Source organism: Otolemur garnettii, unplaced genomic scaffold (assembly GCF_000181295.1).
Source record: "Otolemur garnettii isolate 467f Iridium unplaced genomic scaffold, OtoGar3 scaffold00011, whole genome shotgun sequence".
In the NCBI taxonomy this organism is placed as follows: domain Eukaryota; kingdom Metazoa; phylum Chordata; class Mammalia; order Primates; family Galagidae; genus Otolemur; species Otolemur garnettii.
In genome coordinates, this window is record NW_003852406.1 from 20,825,653 (window position 1) to 20,843,155 (window position 17,503).

The following is a 17,503-nucleotide window of genomic DNA, read 5'->3' on the forward strand; positions in this document are numbered from 1 at the left end:
ATCCAGTTGGTGATAGTTCATGATAGCAGCCCCAGGGCACTCACACACCTTGGTGACGCACATACATATTTCAGGGGCACATGAGGAGCCACTTATTCCTGGACTGCCAACCATGGTGGCAGTGCCCTGGAGGAAAGCCTGTGACCCTTGAGGCCAGGGAGAATCCTGCCTCAGACTGGAGGCCCAGGTGCTCTCCTTAGGGTTCCCACGGGCCCCTCTTCTTCTCTGACCCAGAGGGGCCCGGGATGCTGTCCAGAGTGAGGCCCTTCAGAGCCCACCTGCCCGCTGGGTCTACGCAGAATGCTCTGTCACTTCTGGGGCCCTCTTGGCCCGTCAGAACCAGCTCAGCTCTCTGCTCAGGCTATAAGCTACTAGTGTGGCTCAAGAACGGTTCCTTCCTGGGAAGAGTGGTACTGTGATGGGAGGGGCACCCCAGCCCACCACAGCCCCAGAAGCCTCCAGATTCCCAAGGAATTGAAAATAGATGATGGTGGAATCTATTCCACAGGGCACAGGGGCAGTGAGACTTTCTGGAGCCCTTCACACCCTCCTCTTCCAGCAGCTTCCCCCTGCCTGGCCACATAGCACAAAGGAGAAGCTGCCGCTCGTGTTCTGACTTAAGATGGCTGCGAGGTTCAGGCTACGTGGGACTTAAGTGGCTTCTTGTGGTCAAACGCTCCCCTACCCTGGCCCCTGCCCACCTCAGTGCTGTCAGGAAGGAAAGCCAGGTCTGAAGTGGGAGCAAACAGACCTCTGTTTGAAATTAAGTGTCTGTGAAATAAGAGCTGAGGTTTCTCCCCTGGGGAGCCAGATAATGACAGATTCTAAATATATTCCCTTATTAAGCATGCCTAATTTTGACTGGCAGGAATTAATTGGATCTATAAAATCTGTTTGTCTAGACAAGGTGATTTTTGGCTTCTTAACTCTAAAAGTGATGGTGTGGTCAAGGTCACTCCATTCTTTCTAACAGAGAAAGAGAGAGGGAGAGGGAGAGAGAAAGGTCAGTAAGGGAAGCTTAGGCTCTGAGCTTGCTTTTCCAGCTGCTCCGGTTTTCAAGGTCAACCTGATGTGTGACCAAACCTTCCAAAGGGCTGTGTTCTCTCCTGGGCACCACTGCTAGATGGTGGGTGCTTTCTGGGAAGGGTACTTTCAAGGGGCACCTCACAGGGTGTCTCTGGAAGGAGTCAGGCACAACACATTCTAGATCTGAAAAACCATGGCCATTTTCTGGAACAGCTAGTGCCATGTGTCTTCCAGAAAACACCCATCAGCCCCACAAGAGCAACTCCTCACAACTCTTCCTATTCTATAGAGTGGACTTATGAGGTCCCATCACCCTACTTGGAGGGGCTAGGTCCTCATGCTGGTTCTGCTATCAGCTTCCTGTGTGGCCTTGAGAAGTCATTTAACTTTCCAGACCTTGTTTTTTTTTGCTTTGAAATGGGGCTAAAGTTTCCTGCAGTGCCTAGCTCCCAGGGTCACTGTGGGAAGTGACAGGAGTTAAAGGGCATGGAGAAATAGAAGGGGCTGTGTCTAGGGAAGTTATGCACAAAGAGTGATGGCTTCCTAGAAGTTATGTGTTCCCAACAGTGACCAAGATGGGCAATCTGGCAGTAAATTTACCAGGTTGCAGTGACCCCAAATTTGCGACAAGACTGGGCTTTGTCCTGTTCAAAGAACAAGGGCCACTCCCTACATCTCATCTCCATTCTCTCAGACGCGGTTTCTCTGGGGGTGCTCACCACCTCATGAGGTAAGTGCTGAGGGCTTACTGTTCCCAGCTGCAGATGAGGACCCAAGAGGGCAGCTGACCCCAGCATTCTCCTGAGACAGCTTCCCCTGTGTTGCCCGAAATGTTTCTTTAATATGAAGGGAGGGCCTGGGTCAGCCCTTCTCTCCACTTTCGAGTCTGGGCATTACGTGCGCCTGTCGGGCTTGAGGTTTTGAGGATATGATTCAGTCTCAGTTTGAGGGGATAACTGCCGAAGTGCAGGGAAAATGTTCACGTCACCACCGAGACCAGCCAAATTGTTCCTGGGGTCTGGCACCCCTGCCACCCCTTGCGGCCTCAGCCTTCTATAGCTGTCTGCAGCCTAGGGGCCTGTTGTGGCTCTCGGGGGCTGGATACTCTATACCTTCTGGCATGGGCACCCAGTGGCAGGGCAAACCCAAAGGTCGTGGTGAGCATCGGGCTGTTTCCACGGGCTGCATGCAGTGAGTCACTGGCTGCGGGCTCCCGGCATTCTTCCCCTGCAGGCGCGGGGAGCAGGGCTTCGGCCGATGGGACAATCGGTAGCAGATGTTCCAGCCATAGCCCCGGAGGACTCCTGCTCTGGTGACTACCCTCTAAGAAGGGCCTTGCCGAGGGAGGACGCTCCCTGAGGAGATGGCCACCTGAGGAAGGGTGCTGGGCTCTTCAGCTCTGGGAAGGACATAGGCTAAGAGAAGTGGCCCCTGGGTCTTGGGATCTCCTACCTGATCCCCTACTTTGCACCCTCTCCAACAAGGACCTATGGGAACTCGTCCTGAATTCTGTTTATCCTTAGTGCCATCCTTTCAGGCAGTTTTGGTCTCCAAACTTTTAAAATTGTGATCTATCAGAGAGAAATGATGTGTATTGTGTAAATTTATATGTAAATGACACCAGCGTAAACCAATTCGTATATTAAACATAAGTGCTCCTGTTTTTTCAGATAAAATATAAGCCTAATAGGACACGAATCATTTTTTTTTCTGTAACACCCAGCCTACCCCCCTGCCCCCATGGTATGCCCATCCTGTACTGGAGAATGTCCCTTTAAGATCCTGCACACATTCCCGTCTGCTGCGGGAAGCCCACACTGAGTAAACAAATCAGCATGTAATCCTGCTGCCTGGTGTGGCCAATGTTGTAGTGTCACGATTTCTTGAGGTCTGGGATGTTCTGATCTGCCCTGCTGCAGCAGCAAAGGGTGGTCTTAAAGGCATTTGGTAAAGAGGTGCCCACTGACTGAGCTAACCTTCTGTATGACAGTCTAGGGCAGCAGTGACTTTGGGAGCTTTTGCCTCTGGCCTAAGATAAATCCCTGAATTCAATACCTGTAAAAGGGATTGCTGAGAAATCAAGCATTTTCTATGCACAGAGGTTCCATGCAGAGACCCTGCTTCCATTCCAAAGTCAGTATGATGGCTTCCCGGATTTCCACTTTCCCCTTCCTGACAGTTTTCATTTCTGTTTGAAAATCCAGGGAATCTAGCTCAATTCCCAGTTCTAAGGATAGACCACAGAGCTCAGTTTAGGCCAGTTTGATCCTGTAGCTGTAGTGATTGAGTGAGGGTAGGCAAATGACTTAAATCACTCCAATCAGAGTGAATCTTAGGACTTCTGCTAGGTAGGTAGGGACCATAGTGGTCTCTTTTCTCTGGATGCCACAGTGTGTGAATGCAAGGCAATTGCATTAATTGACACTTAAAACTCCTGGCAGGTGTCTTGTGATGATAAGGGTTTGAATTGATGCATTGAGAGGGGGAAGGATAAGAGAAGCATCAAGAGAAGGGGCTGAAGTCCTGATGCTATTGTGGACACCTGGATCAAACTATACCTGAAGACTGTCCTGCCACTGGACCTTTCCAGTATGTGAACAATAAGTACCTTTTGTTATATTAGTCTGACTTTTTAGGGTTTTATAACTGAAAACATTCTAATTTTTAGAGTCTATAAAGCCAAAAAAAGCACATAGTTAAAATCACCCTCACCCTTAAAAATCCTATAGTATTACCATGCCAGAAGAGAAACACTGCAACCAAGACCAGTGAGGGAAGAACAGATTCACATCCTCCAGCTTATGCTCCATCGGGGCCTATACTTACTGTGTGAGTGGTGGCTGGAATTTCCAGCACCACGTATATTATTTCTCTCTTGTTTAACTGAATGCACAAAATCGTCCCCCGGCCCAGACTTGTGGGAACAGAAACCCTCTTGTTCTATGCACATCCCACTTAAAACAGTTGCTCAGTGAGGGAACCCAGCACTCCAGATGTTTCTGGTTACCTGCTAACTGACCTTGAGACCATCAGATCTGGGAGGAAATGTGGAAGTTCCTTGGACCAGCCTCAGGCAAGGCATCCAAGCTTCACAACAGGGCAGTGCTGCATCTCAGAGTAGGCCTTGGCAGAGCTGGCCCTGGGTGTCCTGACTCCCAGGCAGTGCTTCCCCCAAGCTACTGAGAGCAGAAAGCCTGGAGGCAGGGGCTAGGGCTCTAGACCCAGGTCAGCCTTTCCGTCTGATGAGGCAGGTGGGAGAAGCTCAGCTCCCCTGCAGATGTGGTGAGCCTGAGGCCATGGGCACATCAAGACCTTTAGATGCTTGGGAGGGAAGAAGGGAACCTCCAACTAATGGGCCTGACTGTGGAGGGGTTCCTGAGCCCAGAAGCTAGCATGGAATTCCTAGGAAGGGCAAGATGTAGGTTCAATCCTTTCCCTGGCCAGCCTCATGTTCTCTCTCTACAACGCCTGGACCTCACATCCCAGCAAATCTGGTTATTATGAATTATCCTTTTCATTTTAATGACTCACTTTCAATGCAATTTAACTGTACCTGATTTTGTATCTGAGGCTCAGAACATGGGTGTGGTAAGCCTGCAGAGAGACACCTGTCAGTTGCAGATCTGGGACTCCAAGTTCAGCGCTCTTCTCACCATTGTGAATAACTAGAGAGCTCAGCACCCAGAGTGGGGAGAGGCCTGCCCTCTCCAGAACCAGTGAGGCCTGTCCCCACAGGGCCTCTTGCCCCTCTTCTCTCTCAACCCATTCCCTTCCTCACCTGTTTCTCCCCCTCAGCGCCGCCATCCTCCCTCTACCTTAAGGCCACGCTGGTCCCTTTGTTGCTATTCTCTCCTGGCTTCAATTTCCTTTTCTGAATTCAGGGATATCAGGGAGGGAGTTCACTTGAGAAGCTGCAAACCCAACAGAACAAAGGACAGATTTTTCCTTTCGTAAGGCCTTTTCTCTCTCTCCATGGAAAATGTGATCTCCTCCAGCCGGCGGGAGCATGGAGGCTAATGGGTTTAAGACAGGGCTGGGGAAGCACCAAGCATAGTGAGCCCAGTGCCTGCTGGGTGGGAGCCCTGGGGCTTCACTGGTTGAGGCTGGGTGTGTTGACAGAGCCTGCCCAGGGACCAGCTGGCATCTGCAGGTCTTCCTGGGGGTGGCTGCAGGAGCTTGTGGTTCACTTGGGCCCACACACCTGGCAAAGCCTAGACTCCTGGAAATGCATCCCTTACTCTCCCTGCCTCCCTAAAACCCTCATCCAAGATGGGAAACCTGTGTGTCGGTTTTAAACACAGGTGTCTATATGTGATGATTAATTATATGTGTCAACTGAGTCACAGGGTGACCAGATATTTGGTCAAATGTTTGTGTGTTTCTGTGAATTTGCTTTTGGCTGAGATTAACATTTAAATCTATAGTCTGTGTAAAACAGGTGGACCGCCCATACATGGGTGGGCCACATCCAATCAGTTGAAGGCCTGAATAGAACAAAAAGGTTGACCTCCCCTGAGTAAGAAAGAATTCTTCCTGCCTGACTGCCTTTAAACTAAGGCATCAGCTTTTTTTCCACTTTTGGACTTGAACTGAAACAGCTCTTTCTGGACCTTGAGCCTGCCAGTCTTTAGAATGGAGCTACCCCATCGGCTCTCCTCAGCCTCCAGCTTACAGACTCACCCTGCAGAACTTGGGACTTCCAGTCTTCATGATGGCATGAACCAATTCGTCATAATAAATCTTTCTATATATACGAGGGCTATCTGGATAGTAATATGGCTATCCAACCATGTAATACGAAAAATAGAGACATATATGGTGGGATATTTTTTGGACAGCATTCAGCATCCTGTTGGTCCTGTTTATCTGGATGGCCCTGATTAATACATATACATAGTGCTTATAATGTTCTAAGGGCTTTTCACGTGTTATTTCATGTGGCAGATGGTTTGGGCCCTCATTCATTCATTCATTGATTCATATGCATCTCCTGAGCTCCTGCTAATGCAGCAGTCCCCAGTCTTTTTAGCACCAGCTCATGGAAGACAACTTGTCCACAGCCCAGTGGGGTGGAGCAAAGGTTTCAGGACGATTCAGGTGCATTACATCTCCTCTTCAGATCATCAGGCATTAGGTCCAAGCAGCAGGCAAGCTAGATCCCCCACATGTGCAGTTTCCAGTAGGGTTCATGGTCCTGTGAGTATCTAATGCCGCCACTTCTCTGACAGGAGGTGGATATCAGGCAGGGACATGAGCGGTGGGGAGCAGCTGTAAATACAGCTGAAACTTCTGCCACTGCTCACCTCCTGCCGTGTGGCCCAGTTCTGGTCTGCAGCCTGGCGGTTGTGGACTGCAGTACGAATGCACCAAACCCAAGGGCATGATGGTGAACATGATATCATCCCTGCCTTCGGGTCGCCTCTGGGAAAGCAGAGCATACAGGCAGGCCAACAGGCAGTTACAACACAGCAGTGGTTGTCCAAGTGGCTCCCTGACCAGTAGCATCAGCCTGATCTGGGAGCTTATTAGACGTGTAACATCTTGGGCCCTATCCCAGACCAGCTACAGAATCACAGATGCTGGGGCCCAGCACCTGTGTTTAAAAAAGGGCTTCCTGGGCATCCTGATGCACTTCTAAGTTTGAGAAGCTTGAGAAGTGCTTATGTGGGAGAAAAACAGAGGTGTGGCGACCTTTGCTGGGCTCCTAATAAAGTCCACCCTCTTCATCACGTCTCCTGAAGCTTGGCCTCACCTCATTGCTGCTCAGCTCTCTGCCCCACTTCTACCAGGGCTGCTGTGAATGCCGCGCACAGCCGGGTCTTCATTTAGGGCCCACCTCCCCAAGAGGCCTTTCCTACCCAGCTGCCACGGCCCTGCTCATCAACCTGCCTGATCTTCCTCAGTTACTTTGCAGTTTGGGGTGCTGGCTTCTTGGTACACCTTTTCATTGTCCTTTAATTCCTGTGGAATCCGAGTGGCAAGGGAGCTTGGGCCTTGTCAAATTTTTAGCTGCAGATGCCCCAGAAAAGCATCTTGCACAGAGTAGGTGCCAAATTATCATTAACTACAATGAATTAGTTAATCACCTGGCTTAGTGGGACGACTGTGACCTGATAACCTGCAGCTGGGGACTATTGGCTGCAGGTCCACTTGCTTTGTTTTCTTACACCGGTTGGCCCAGCTGGGAGAGTAGAGCAAGCTCTAGCAGAGGAACCAACAGACTCTACACTATGGCCTGAGACAAGCCATTAACTGCCCTGGGCCTCAGTGTTCTCATCTACTAAATGGGACTGAACATACTGGGCTGCTTATTTTCTAGGGTTAGGAGATGCAGCAGTTCCCAGAATCACAAGGGGAGTGACAAATACATGTTCCTGGATCCTACTCCAGAAGGTTCTGATTCAGCCAGTCTGGGGCAGGACTCAGGAATCTGTATTTTCAGAAGCTCCTGGATGTACAGGCAGTGCTGGGAGTCCTTGTTGGGAGGAGCTACCGAGGAAGCAGACAGGAGGCTCTCTGGACGAGTGAAGAAGGACTTCTGGCTCTGGGACCTTCCACTACATCTGAGGTCATGACCACAGGGACTTCCTTTACCATCCAGATTACCCTGGACTGGTTTTGCTCATTTATTTTTTAAAAAATCACTTTGGTCATAAGAAACTATGTAAGAAATATTTATTTTAGTTGGTATTAAAAAAGCACTAACTTATTTTAAAAAGTATGATTAGCCTGGGCGTGGTGGCTCATACCTGTAATCCTGGCACTTTGGGAAGCTCAGTGGGAGAATTGCTTGAGGCCAGGAGTTCAAGACCAGCCTGGGCAACCCCGTAAAACATCATCTCTACAAAAACTTCAAAAAATCAGCCAGATACGGTGGTGCAGGCCTGTAGTCCCAGCTATTTGGGAGGCTGAGGCAGGAATATCTCTTGAGTCCAGGAGTTGGAGGCTGCAGTGAGCTATGATCATGCACTCTAGCCATGACAATAGGGTGAGACTCTAGCTCTTAAAAAAAAAAAAAAAAAAGGATGATTAAATTTCTTTTAAACTTGAAAGTTTTCTCCCTCCCATTCTCAATTCAGCTCCCTGTAGAAAACTACCACCAGCAACATGGGACACAGACAAGCAGGAAGACAATCTAGAATTTAAAGATGGAGTCATTCTACCCATGTGGTTCGGTACATGCTCTTTTCACTTAATGTTTTGTCCATGGACATCTTTCCATGTTACTATATAGCAATGCCCCCCTTAGACCCTGTGATTAGGGTCCCTGCCCAGGGTCCTACTCCAGCTCTTCTCTGGCTGTGCCCTTCCTATGGGGCGAAGAGTCAAGGAGATAGTGCACAAAGAGAGCCATGTCCTCCCTCTCTGAGTACCTGGGATGCTGAATCCCCTGCCCAAACAGCTTGGGCCTGCTTCCAGGGCCCGACCAGGCCTCTCCTCTGGATATCTTTCTGGTGGAGGCTCATACCTGAAGAACAGTTGTAAAGAAAAATAGCTAAAGAGTAGCTGTTTGCCAGGGGCATGGCCAGAGCTTGGATGTGTAGGCTACAGTGTCCTCACATGCAAGGCCCTTTAATCATCTAGAGGAAACTGTAGGTGGGAAGAAAAGATGGATGGCTAGAGCCTCTCTTTGCTTTTTTGCTCCAGGCCCCTGAGATGTTAGGAGTGGACCTGGCAGAGTCGGGTAATATAGTCTGGCCTCATTCTTTATAGTAGTTGCATAGTGCTACACTTTTCTTTTTAACCATTCTCCTGTTGATGGATTTTTAAGTGGTTTCAGCTTCTTTTCCTACTGACAGATGTTTAGGTGCTTTAAAAAATTTTCCTATTGCATACCTTTTATCAATACTAATAAATAAAATGGCCTCCATGCACAAGTAGTTATGCTTAGCCATGAAATCTGTGAACACAAAGCCTCTGCACGTTACTCTAAAAGCTACATGTGGAGGTGGCCCTGCTGGTCTCGGGCACATGGCCGGTGGATGAGCATCATCACAAATGTTGACTTGACAAGCTTGGCCCTCTGGCTTGTTGAGGGCCACTTTCGAGTCCACCTCAGTTTACATCCAAGCAGCACTTTTTTCCTAAGCTGCAGATGTACTTGGAAGAGAAGAGGGAAGAGTGAGGGAAGGTGCGTGCAAAGGAATTTCTTAATCCATTTGAAGGGGATAGAGAACCTCACTCACAAAAGTGGCCAGCTTGTGCCATTTCCTTAGAGGGTGTCAACCTCTCGACACCCTTCCCCTCTCATCCCCTAATGGCAATCATACAGGGCTGCTTGGGGGTTCCTAACATTTCACCTTCCTGCCCCTGTGCACGCAGACCCCTCCTTTCAAACTCTCTGACCATCTCAGCTCCATCTGCCCTTAAGTGCTTCTTCCTCCAGGAAGGCATCCTTGATCTCTCAGCTGAAAGCCCTCTCAGTTTCTATGATGCTTTGTACCTCTTTTGTTTGTATCTTTTCTCCCCTCTAGATAATTTGCCTCTAGCTAGCAGAGAGGGACTTGGCTGAATCTTTATTTTTAATTAATTAATTTCTTTTTGAGACAAAGTCTCACTTTGTCACCCTTGCTTGAGTGTTGTGGTGTCACAGATCACAGCAACCTTAAACTCTTGGGTTCAAGCAATCCACTTGCCTCAGTCCTCCAAATAATTGGGACTACAGATGCCTGCCACAATGCCCAGCTATTTTTAGAGAGGGGTCTGGCTCTTGCTCAGGCTGGTCTCAGACTCCTGAGCTCAGGCAGTCCACCTGCCTTGGCCTCCCACAGCACTAGTATTACAGGCATGAGCCATCACGCCGAGCCTTGGATGCATCTTTAAATCTCCCCCTGTGCTGCTCAAAGTATCTTGGACACAATCAAGGCATAATAAGTATTTCTTGGGTGGATACATGGATGGAGAGAAAGAGAAGTTTGCTCATTTTGCAAAAGTGAGTCTCTACTTTGATTCTTGGGGTGTTTCTAGGAGCAGAGCTGGGCTGAGCTCTTTTGGGGCCCCTCTGCAGAGAAACCACCAACCTTGGCGAGCCCTGGGCCCAGCTCTCCCTGGAAGATGCCTGTGCTCTGTTCTCCACCCCCAGAGAGCACAGTGTAAAAATCTCCCCTTCTCTTTTCAAAATGCCTGATAAACCCTTACTTGTTTTTCCAAGTCATGTTCAGAATGTTATTTTCTTTTGGTTTTATAACAGCTCTCTCCTCCAAAAATGAAACATAAACATAGCACTAGTTTGGACAGATGTTTCTCAGTTGAATGTATAGCTTTAATTTCTTGCTATGTGTGAGTCTGACAGTTCCTTAGCTGTTGCTTGGTAGCAAGGAAAAGGGCCTCAGTATTTCCTGCTGTCTATTCCAGGAGGGTATGCTTCTTTTCATTCATAATTAGGATGGTGACACTCTTTTTTTTTTTTTTGAGACAGAGCCTCAAGCTGCCCCCCTGGGTAGAGTGCCGTGGCATTACAGCTCACAGCAACCTCCAACTCCTGGGCTCAAGCGAGTCTCCTGCCTCCGCCTCCCAAGTAGCTGGGACCACAGGCGCCCGCCACAACACCCGGCCATTTTTTGGTTGCAGCCGTCATTGTTGTTTTTGGTGGGTCAGGGCTGGGGATTCGAACCCGCCACCCTAGGTGTACGTGGCTGGCGCCCTAGCCCATTGAGCTACAGGCGCCGAGCCAGGACGGTGACACTCTTAACTGTGATCAGCATATACACACCCAACAACTCTGTCCATGATATCATGGAACAGGGAGGTGGCCAAAACAAGCACAGTGACTCCCAGTTGACCCAGAGAATGTCAGGATTGATCCCAATCACACAAGTTGGGAAGAAGGTGAGGCATCATGGGGGTCCTCGTAATCCCAACTGTGTCCACCAGCCACGTGGATTTGGGTAATGTAGTAAAAGGAGAAACCCCTAGAGCTGAAAGAACAGACACTTGTTTCACTCATGAGCCTGCTGACAGGTAACCTGTGATCTACCCCAAGATGGACTAAGTGATCTGCAGTGAGTCATCTAGCTTCTCTGGGCCTCAGTTCCTCACCTGTAAAATGAAGAACTTGGGCAGGTTCAGTTCCATTAAATAGTTAATGAGCGCGTCTGAGTGCTGGGCTCTGAATGCAAAGCTCAGTGAAGCCCAGGCCTGGTGTGGGCCAGGAGACCTGCACCGGAGGCTTCAGTGTGCACAGCAGTGCCCAGGTATGGTGGGGGTGCAGAGGGAGGGATCTTGCTCAGCCATCTGGGAGCCTTCTTGGAGCAGACAATGGATAGAGGCTTATACGATGAGTGTCACTCAGATAAAAAAGGGCTGAGTCCACGAGGAGAGTCCTGCACAGTGGCAGTGCTGATGTGTGTCATTTCTAAGGTGACTTCCCCAGTGGAGTCTATGCCCAGGATGAACCCAGAGAGACAGACAAGTCCCCACCTTCACAGAGCTCATGGCAGAGTCACCCTCAAACCCACTCATGCCATTAATCCCTGTTCTTCCTCCCCAGCCCTGCCTCTCTGGCTTTCCATATCCCCTCCCCTCCCCTGTCACTTATCCAGACAGCTCTATTGATAGTGCCCCCGAGTACAGACAGATGGTTCCATGTCTGTGTGGGTTGATAAGCATCACGTTGTCCCCCAGTCAGGTTGCTCCCACCTGTTTCCTGGGGTCCCTAAATTCCTGCCATTGGTCATCCCTTTGGATTCAGGCATTGAGGGTCACTCTCAACTTAAGCTTGGAAAGGAGTTAGCCTAAGAATCCATGAGAACACACTGGCCTCTTAAAAGGGATTAAGTCAGTGATTCCGGCACTCAGCTGGGCATTAGACTCACCTGGAGATGTTTAAAAACTTAGATTCCCACCTGCTACCTCTAGGGAGTCTGTCTTGGCAATTTCTGGACTTGATTGACAAATCTGTATTCCTTTTTAACTTTCACAGGTGATTCTACTCTGCGGCCAGCCTTGGGAGCCCTTGGATGATATTACCAGGCCATTACTAGACTTTGAAATAATGCAAAACAGTTCACATGGGGACAGGGTGCAGGTTGTCTAACCAATAACTAGTTAACAAACACTGGGATACCCCATCACCCACCTTCAAAGCACTTTATAGGAATAAGCAAATAAATTGGTCCACAAATTAATGCTTGGGAGATTGTACATATCACTAGGGATTGTGCTAGGAGCTTCCTCTGACATTGAATTAATCTTCACAATGACCCCAAGGCAGAGAGGCAGCCTTCCCATTTTGAAGCCAAGGAGGCGGCAACACAGAGAAGCTATGTCACCCCTCTGGTTAAGGGGCAGCAATTTGGCCGCACTCCTTTTGGGAGGTGGATGGGGCATAGGCCAGCAGAGCACACGGAAGCTGTTGCATCAGGGAATCACTGGTTATGCAGGCTCCTTCCGAACACTTTGGTTCAAAGCTAAGGGTTACCGTCCTCCTCTCTCTTTGGATTGTGACTAATGGCTATTCTTACAGAATTATTCTTATTTTGAGAAGCCATGCAGAAATAGAAAGTCTAAATGGAATGATTGGAGGGTAAAGTCTGTCATTACATTTTGGAAATGTCCTCCTTCTGGGTTACAAATCATTGGCTCAAGAGTATGGTGTCTCTCAGGGGGGACAAGGCAAGCAAGAGCTGCTGTCACAGAGCAAACCATTCAGCAGATAGACCCGTCCTCTGTCCACCACCCACCTGCCCTCCTGCCCGACTTTGCTCTGGATGGGCCCTTCCAAGCTTTGCAAGGAGAAGGAAAGGCCAGGAAATCTCAACCTCTCCCATACAGGGGCAACAGCCCTCCAGCCCTGTATAACAAGGACGCTCAGCTTCCGGCTTTCCTGAGATTTAGCTTGGGTCACACCCAGACATCTAGAATAATCTCTCCTTCTCCTGCTATGTCTCCTTCTGTGGGCCTGTGCCAAACAGTGAAGATGCCCCCTTATTACTTTCTTATTAGCTTCTTCTTTTCCATCTCATTTTTTTTCTCTTTTTTTTGCTTTCCCGTTTTATTTTCCGTTTCTCTTAATTGGGTTTTTCTAAAGCTCTTTTTCCATCTCTCCATGCAAATTATTGGCTCAGGGTGACTCATCACAGCCAAACCAGAAAGAAAAAAGGAAAGAGGGCAAGTGAGGAGGATTTAGGAATTCAACCAGAAATGACAGAAGCCTTGTCAAGATGGTCTCGCCCTTGGTGGTGTGTCTGAGTGCTGCAGCTGTGTAGATGGGAAGGTGCCAAAAGAGAAGAAAAGTAGTTGAAAGGTTGTGAAATCCCAAGGGGACCCTTGATTCTTCATGAGAGAGTCAGGGAAAGTTAGAAGAAGGTATTCTATCCAAGCCTGGGGAAAACAGGGGCCAGGTTAAGTAGTAATGGATCACAGTTAATTTTAGTGAGAAAAGCATTTATGTCACACGGATTTGTTTTTCTTATTGTATATAAGCTTAAATAATGCCCACTGCATTCTGTGGTTTTCAGGAAGAAGTTCTAATGGAAGCCATGGTGCCCAGAGTTAGGACGTAATGGGAAGCTGCGGTGATTGGTGGAGGAGCCATCAGGGGGTCACCTGGCTCCCTCTAGTGTCAGATATGATCATTGCAGATAAAAGGTCAAGGAGCAATTAAATGAGGACCAGCCTTGAACTTTCAAACCCATGAGCTTATAGAAGAAAGCCACTCTCAAGATAGAGGGAATTGCAGCATGAGCTTATCCTCTCCCTCATGTGAAGAACTCCTCTTTTCTCTCCTGCACTGGCCTTAGGAAGGGTGTAGGGGTCACAGAGGGAATGGCATTGGCTTCAGAGAAGGACAGAAAGCGGTGGTGGGGGGTGTGGGGGTGTGGGGGGGGGTGGAGCCCATAGGCTGTTGGGGTTGGGGGAAGGGTTGAGGGTGGGAAGAGGCGGTGGAGAAGATGCGGAGTTGGCAAATCTCTCTGGCTTCCCTGAACTGCCCAAATTAAATTTATTTCTTGGAGGTTAGTAACCAGGAGGCTTTGTTCTCAATGTTTCTACTACTGGGATTGTGAGTCTTAGCCCTAAAGCATGCAATGGTTGGCCCCTGCCTTTCTGAGTTCAATACTGTGTGGCCCTGGGGACTGGCCTTAGCTTCATCTCTGGTTGACCACTTGTGTGTGTGTGTCAGAAGTTATGCGGCCCCCTCACTGACAGATACTTCTACTTCTGGGACGTTCTTGTGTTGGTTTAGCATTAAAAAAAAAAAAAAATCAAGGAGAGAGGAAGAGACAGCAAGGAGAAAAGAGAAAAAAAAATCCCCTGAGAGGTGCAAGGATCCTCTGGATCCATTTCAGGCTGCATCTTAAACACAGGCACCGCCCAGAATCCTCACCTGGTTCTGGGGCTGAAGTTTTCCTTGGTTGTCTCAAGGCTGCTTTGTGCTTTTTCGGGCCTGAAGGTGTGGACTGATATCTGGATTTGCACTCTCCCACCGCTCTGCAGCTCAGCCTCCTCTTGTTCGTGTGTGCCTGCCAGGGTCTGCTGGGTAGCTTGGCCCTGGGCCCTGGGCTGACATTTCCTCACAAGTGTAGTTTCTCTCTCTCTCTCTCTCTCTCTCATATTGGGTGGTTTCATCCTACCCTGGGCTTTGCTTCTATAGTGATTTATCCTTTAACCAGAATGAGTCATGGTGCTGGATTTTATATGTTCCAAGAGAAAATAGCAGTGGGCATTTAGGCATGGTGGTGTGGGGAGCCTTCCCTGGGGGCCCAAGCCAGAAACAGAGCTTAGAATGTGCCTCAGCAAGACTTTCACAGTAATAAAGGCTGAGGCTGCCACAGGCCTGACAACCAGCATGGTCATTGATGAAGAAGGTCAGACTTGGATGGGTCTTTCTGCCCAAACAACAGATCCAGGGGCCTTTTCCTCTAAATCTCTCCTGGACACCATATCCCCTCATTTGGGGGAGGCCAGCACAGGGAAATAACTCATCCAGCTCCATGGTAGACACTTGGCACACTATTTTCTATTCCTTCCTCTTAAGAGTCCTCTGGGATTTATATCAACATGCCCATTTTACGGATGGAGAAACTGTGACCCAGAAAGCAGATGTGATGTGCTCAAGTTCCCATGGCTTAGAAGTGCCAGTCTGGGTAGGGAACCATATCTAGAAGCCTAAACTTCCCCTGCACTGAGGAGCCACTTAGATGTGTCTTCACGGAGAAGACCTGTGTGTGCCCTGAGAACCACTCCACACCTATGGAAAGGGCCACAAGTGAGAGCCGGGAAACCTCAGGAGGAGGAGAAAATGGTAGGGCTGGAGGGCATCACTTCTGGGCCTAGGCTTGATAGCTGATTGTTTTTGCAGATTTACTCCTCAGAGATGAATTGTCACCCCCAAATTTCACCATTAGTGGGCTTCTGGTTTTAGATATAGTAGACTCTAGTGAAAATGCAAACACAGTATCTGGGAAGGTCAGCACAAGGCCATCATAAAAGAATTATCACCTTACCCAAATTAGAATTTAGTTAAGTAGCTATCTAGTAAATCTTGAGATGTAGGATCCAGGATGGTTGGTAGACTAATCTTTTGGCAGTGTTCACCTAAGTGCTTGTTAACACGTTGCTGACCTGTCCCAAGTTACCTGGCGACACGGATAATTTCTGCATAAAATTGCTGGTCAGCAATGTGTTAACATAGCAGCTGTTCCCTGCTTCATTTCTCCCCGTCTCAGTTCCCAGTTGTCCCAATTCGGCCTAGTTTATTCTTTCTCCCCTCCTATTTCTCAGCTGCTTATAATATAGAATCATTAGTGCCTCTAACATCTTAACACGTTGATTGACAATTTGATGCAGAAACCATCCACGTTATGGGATAACTCGTCGCTGGTAACCAGGCAGAAACAACACGGTGTGGAAGCCATGCTGGGCTGGGAGTTGGGAGACTTAGGTTTTGGTTCTGCTTTTTGAATTTCTGTACAACCTTGGTCTAGTCTCTTTCTATCTCTGGGCCTCAGTTCCCTTATTTGTAAAATAAGGGCGTTAGGGCAAATAATTTCTAAGACCCTCTAAGGCCAGGGGAGATGTCACAGCTGGTAGAGCAGCCTTGAAGGCCCACCCTTGGGCCAGAGTGGTCCGTTTGTGACTCTCGGGCCTACTCCAGCCATCTTGTCCCCCTCCCCCTTCTGCCTCTGAGGATCAGGGCCTGCCGAAGACCAAGGTAATGGTGGCCCTGTATTCAGGCCAAGGAACTGCCCTGCGGTCTCTATAAGTAGAAGACTCTATCCAGACAGAGGCTCTGGGGGAGACATGGGTATCAATTTATGCCAGGAAGGTCCATCCCAACCTTGTTCACCCCAGAGGCTGATGAGTGCCCATGCCCTGCATGATGCCAAGCCTCTGGGAGGTGGTGGAGAGGGGCGTTGGCAGGATCTGCGCTTATCCATGGTGGGCTATTTGTTCCCCAGCCTGGAGGGTTTCTGGGTCTCCCTCCCCTTCCGCTGCTCAGTCCAGCCACAGGATATCCAATCACACACCCTTTTAGCATCTGGTCACACAGCCCTAAGTTAAGTTGTTGTGAAGGAATCCCAAAGGACCTTTCAAAGAGATAGGAATGCTGTCTAGGACTCCGGGGTGTGCAGCCACCATGTCTGTCCCTCCATTGCCAAGGATGATGAAAGCGATACTTAAAATATTCCTTTTGCCGGGCATGGTGGCTCACACCTGTAACCCTAGTACTCTTGGAACCTGAGGAGGGCGGATTGCTTGAGCTCAGGAGTTTGAGACCAGCCTGAGCAAGAGTGAGACTCTGTCTCTACTAAAACTACAAAAAGTAGCTGGGACTTGTGGCAGGTGCCTGTTGTCCCAGTTACTTGAGAGGCTGAGGCAAGAGGATCTCTTGAGTCCAGGAGTTTGAAGTTGCTGTGAGCTATGACAGCACAGTACTCTACTCAAGGTGACAGAGTTGAGACTCTATCTCAAAAAACATGCTCCTTTTTCCCCAAGAGAAGGTTTTCTTTTCCACAAGGACACCCCAGGATTTAGAGGACAGAGGCTTCGGCATTCCCTGCAAGTGCTGGTGCATCTCCTAGCCTCCCCCCTCCCTTTCCCTGACTCTGCCGGGACGCCCTTCCTCCATCTCTTCTGGGCCCAGGGTTCCTCCCTCATGCTCCCCTTATTTTGTGCACTTCTCTTCCCTCCCACTCTCTGCAGCTTGTGGGGTGGGGGGAGCCCAGGCCCACCGCAGTAGGTTGGCAGGGGCTAAGCACCTCCCCTTCTGGGTACAAGGCAGGCCACTAAGCCTAATGTCATTGGTGGCTTCACATAGAAGCAAGGAAGGGATAGGACAGGGTGGCCTTCTCTTGCTTTGGCCACTCCCAAACCCCATCTCTATCAGAGACTTGGGTGAGGGAGCAAAGAAGGGAGGGGAGGAAGGACAGAAGGAGTGGGGAGGTGGGGACTGATGGGGGAGGGGCAGAGGAGGAGGAGTAGAAAAGTTGAGGAAGTAAGGAGCAGGGTGGAGAATCCTCCAATTAGGACGAGGAGG

The 17,503-nt window shown here is 49.2% G+C and overlaps 1 protein-coding gene across 1 annotated transcript in view; it reads right to left on the reverse strand.

Annotated features, from left to right (window-relative positions):
- ITGA11 (integrin subunit alpha 11) overlaps positions 1–17,503 on the reverse strand; it is a 115,606-nt gene that overhangs the window by 60,741 nt on the left and 37,362 nt on the right. The window lies entirely within an intron of this gene.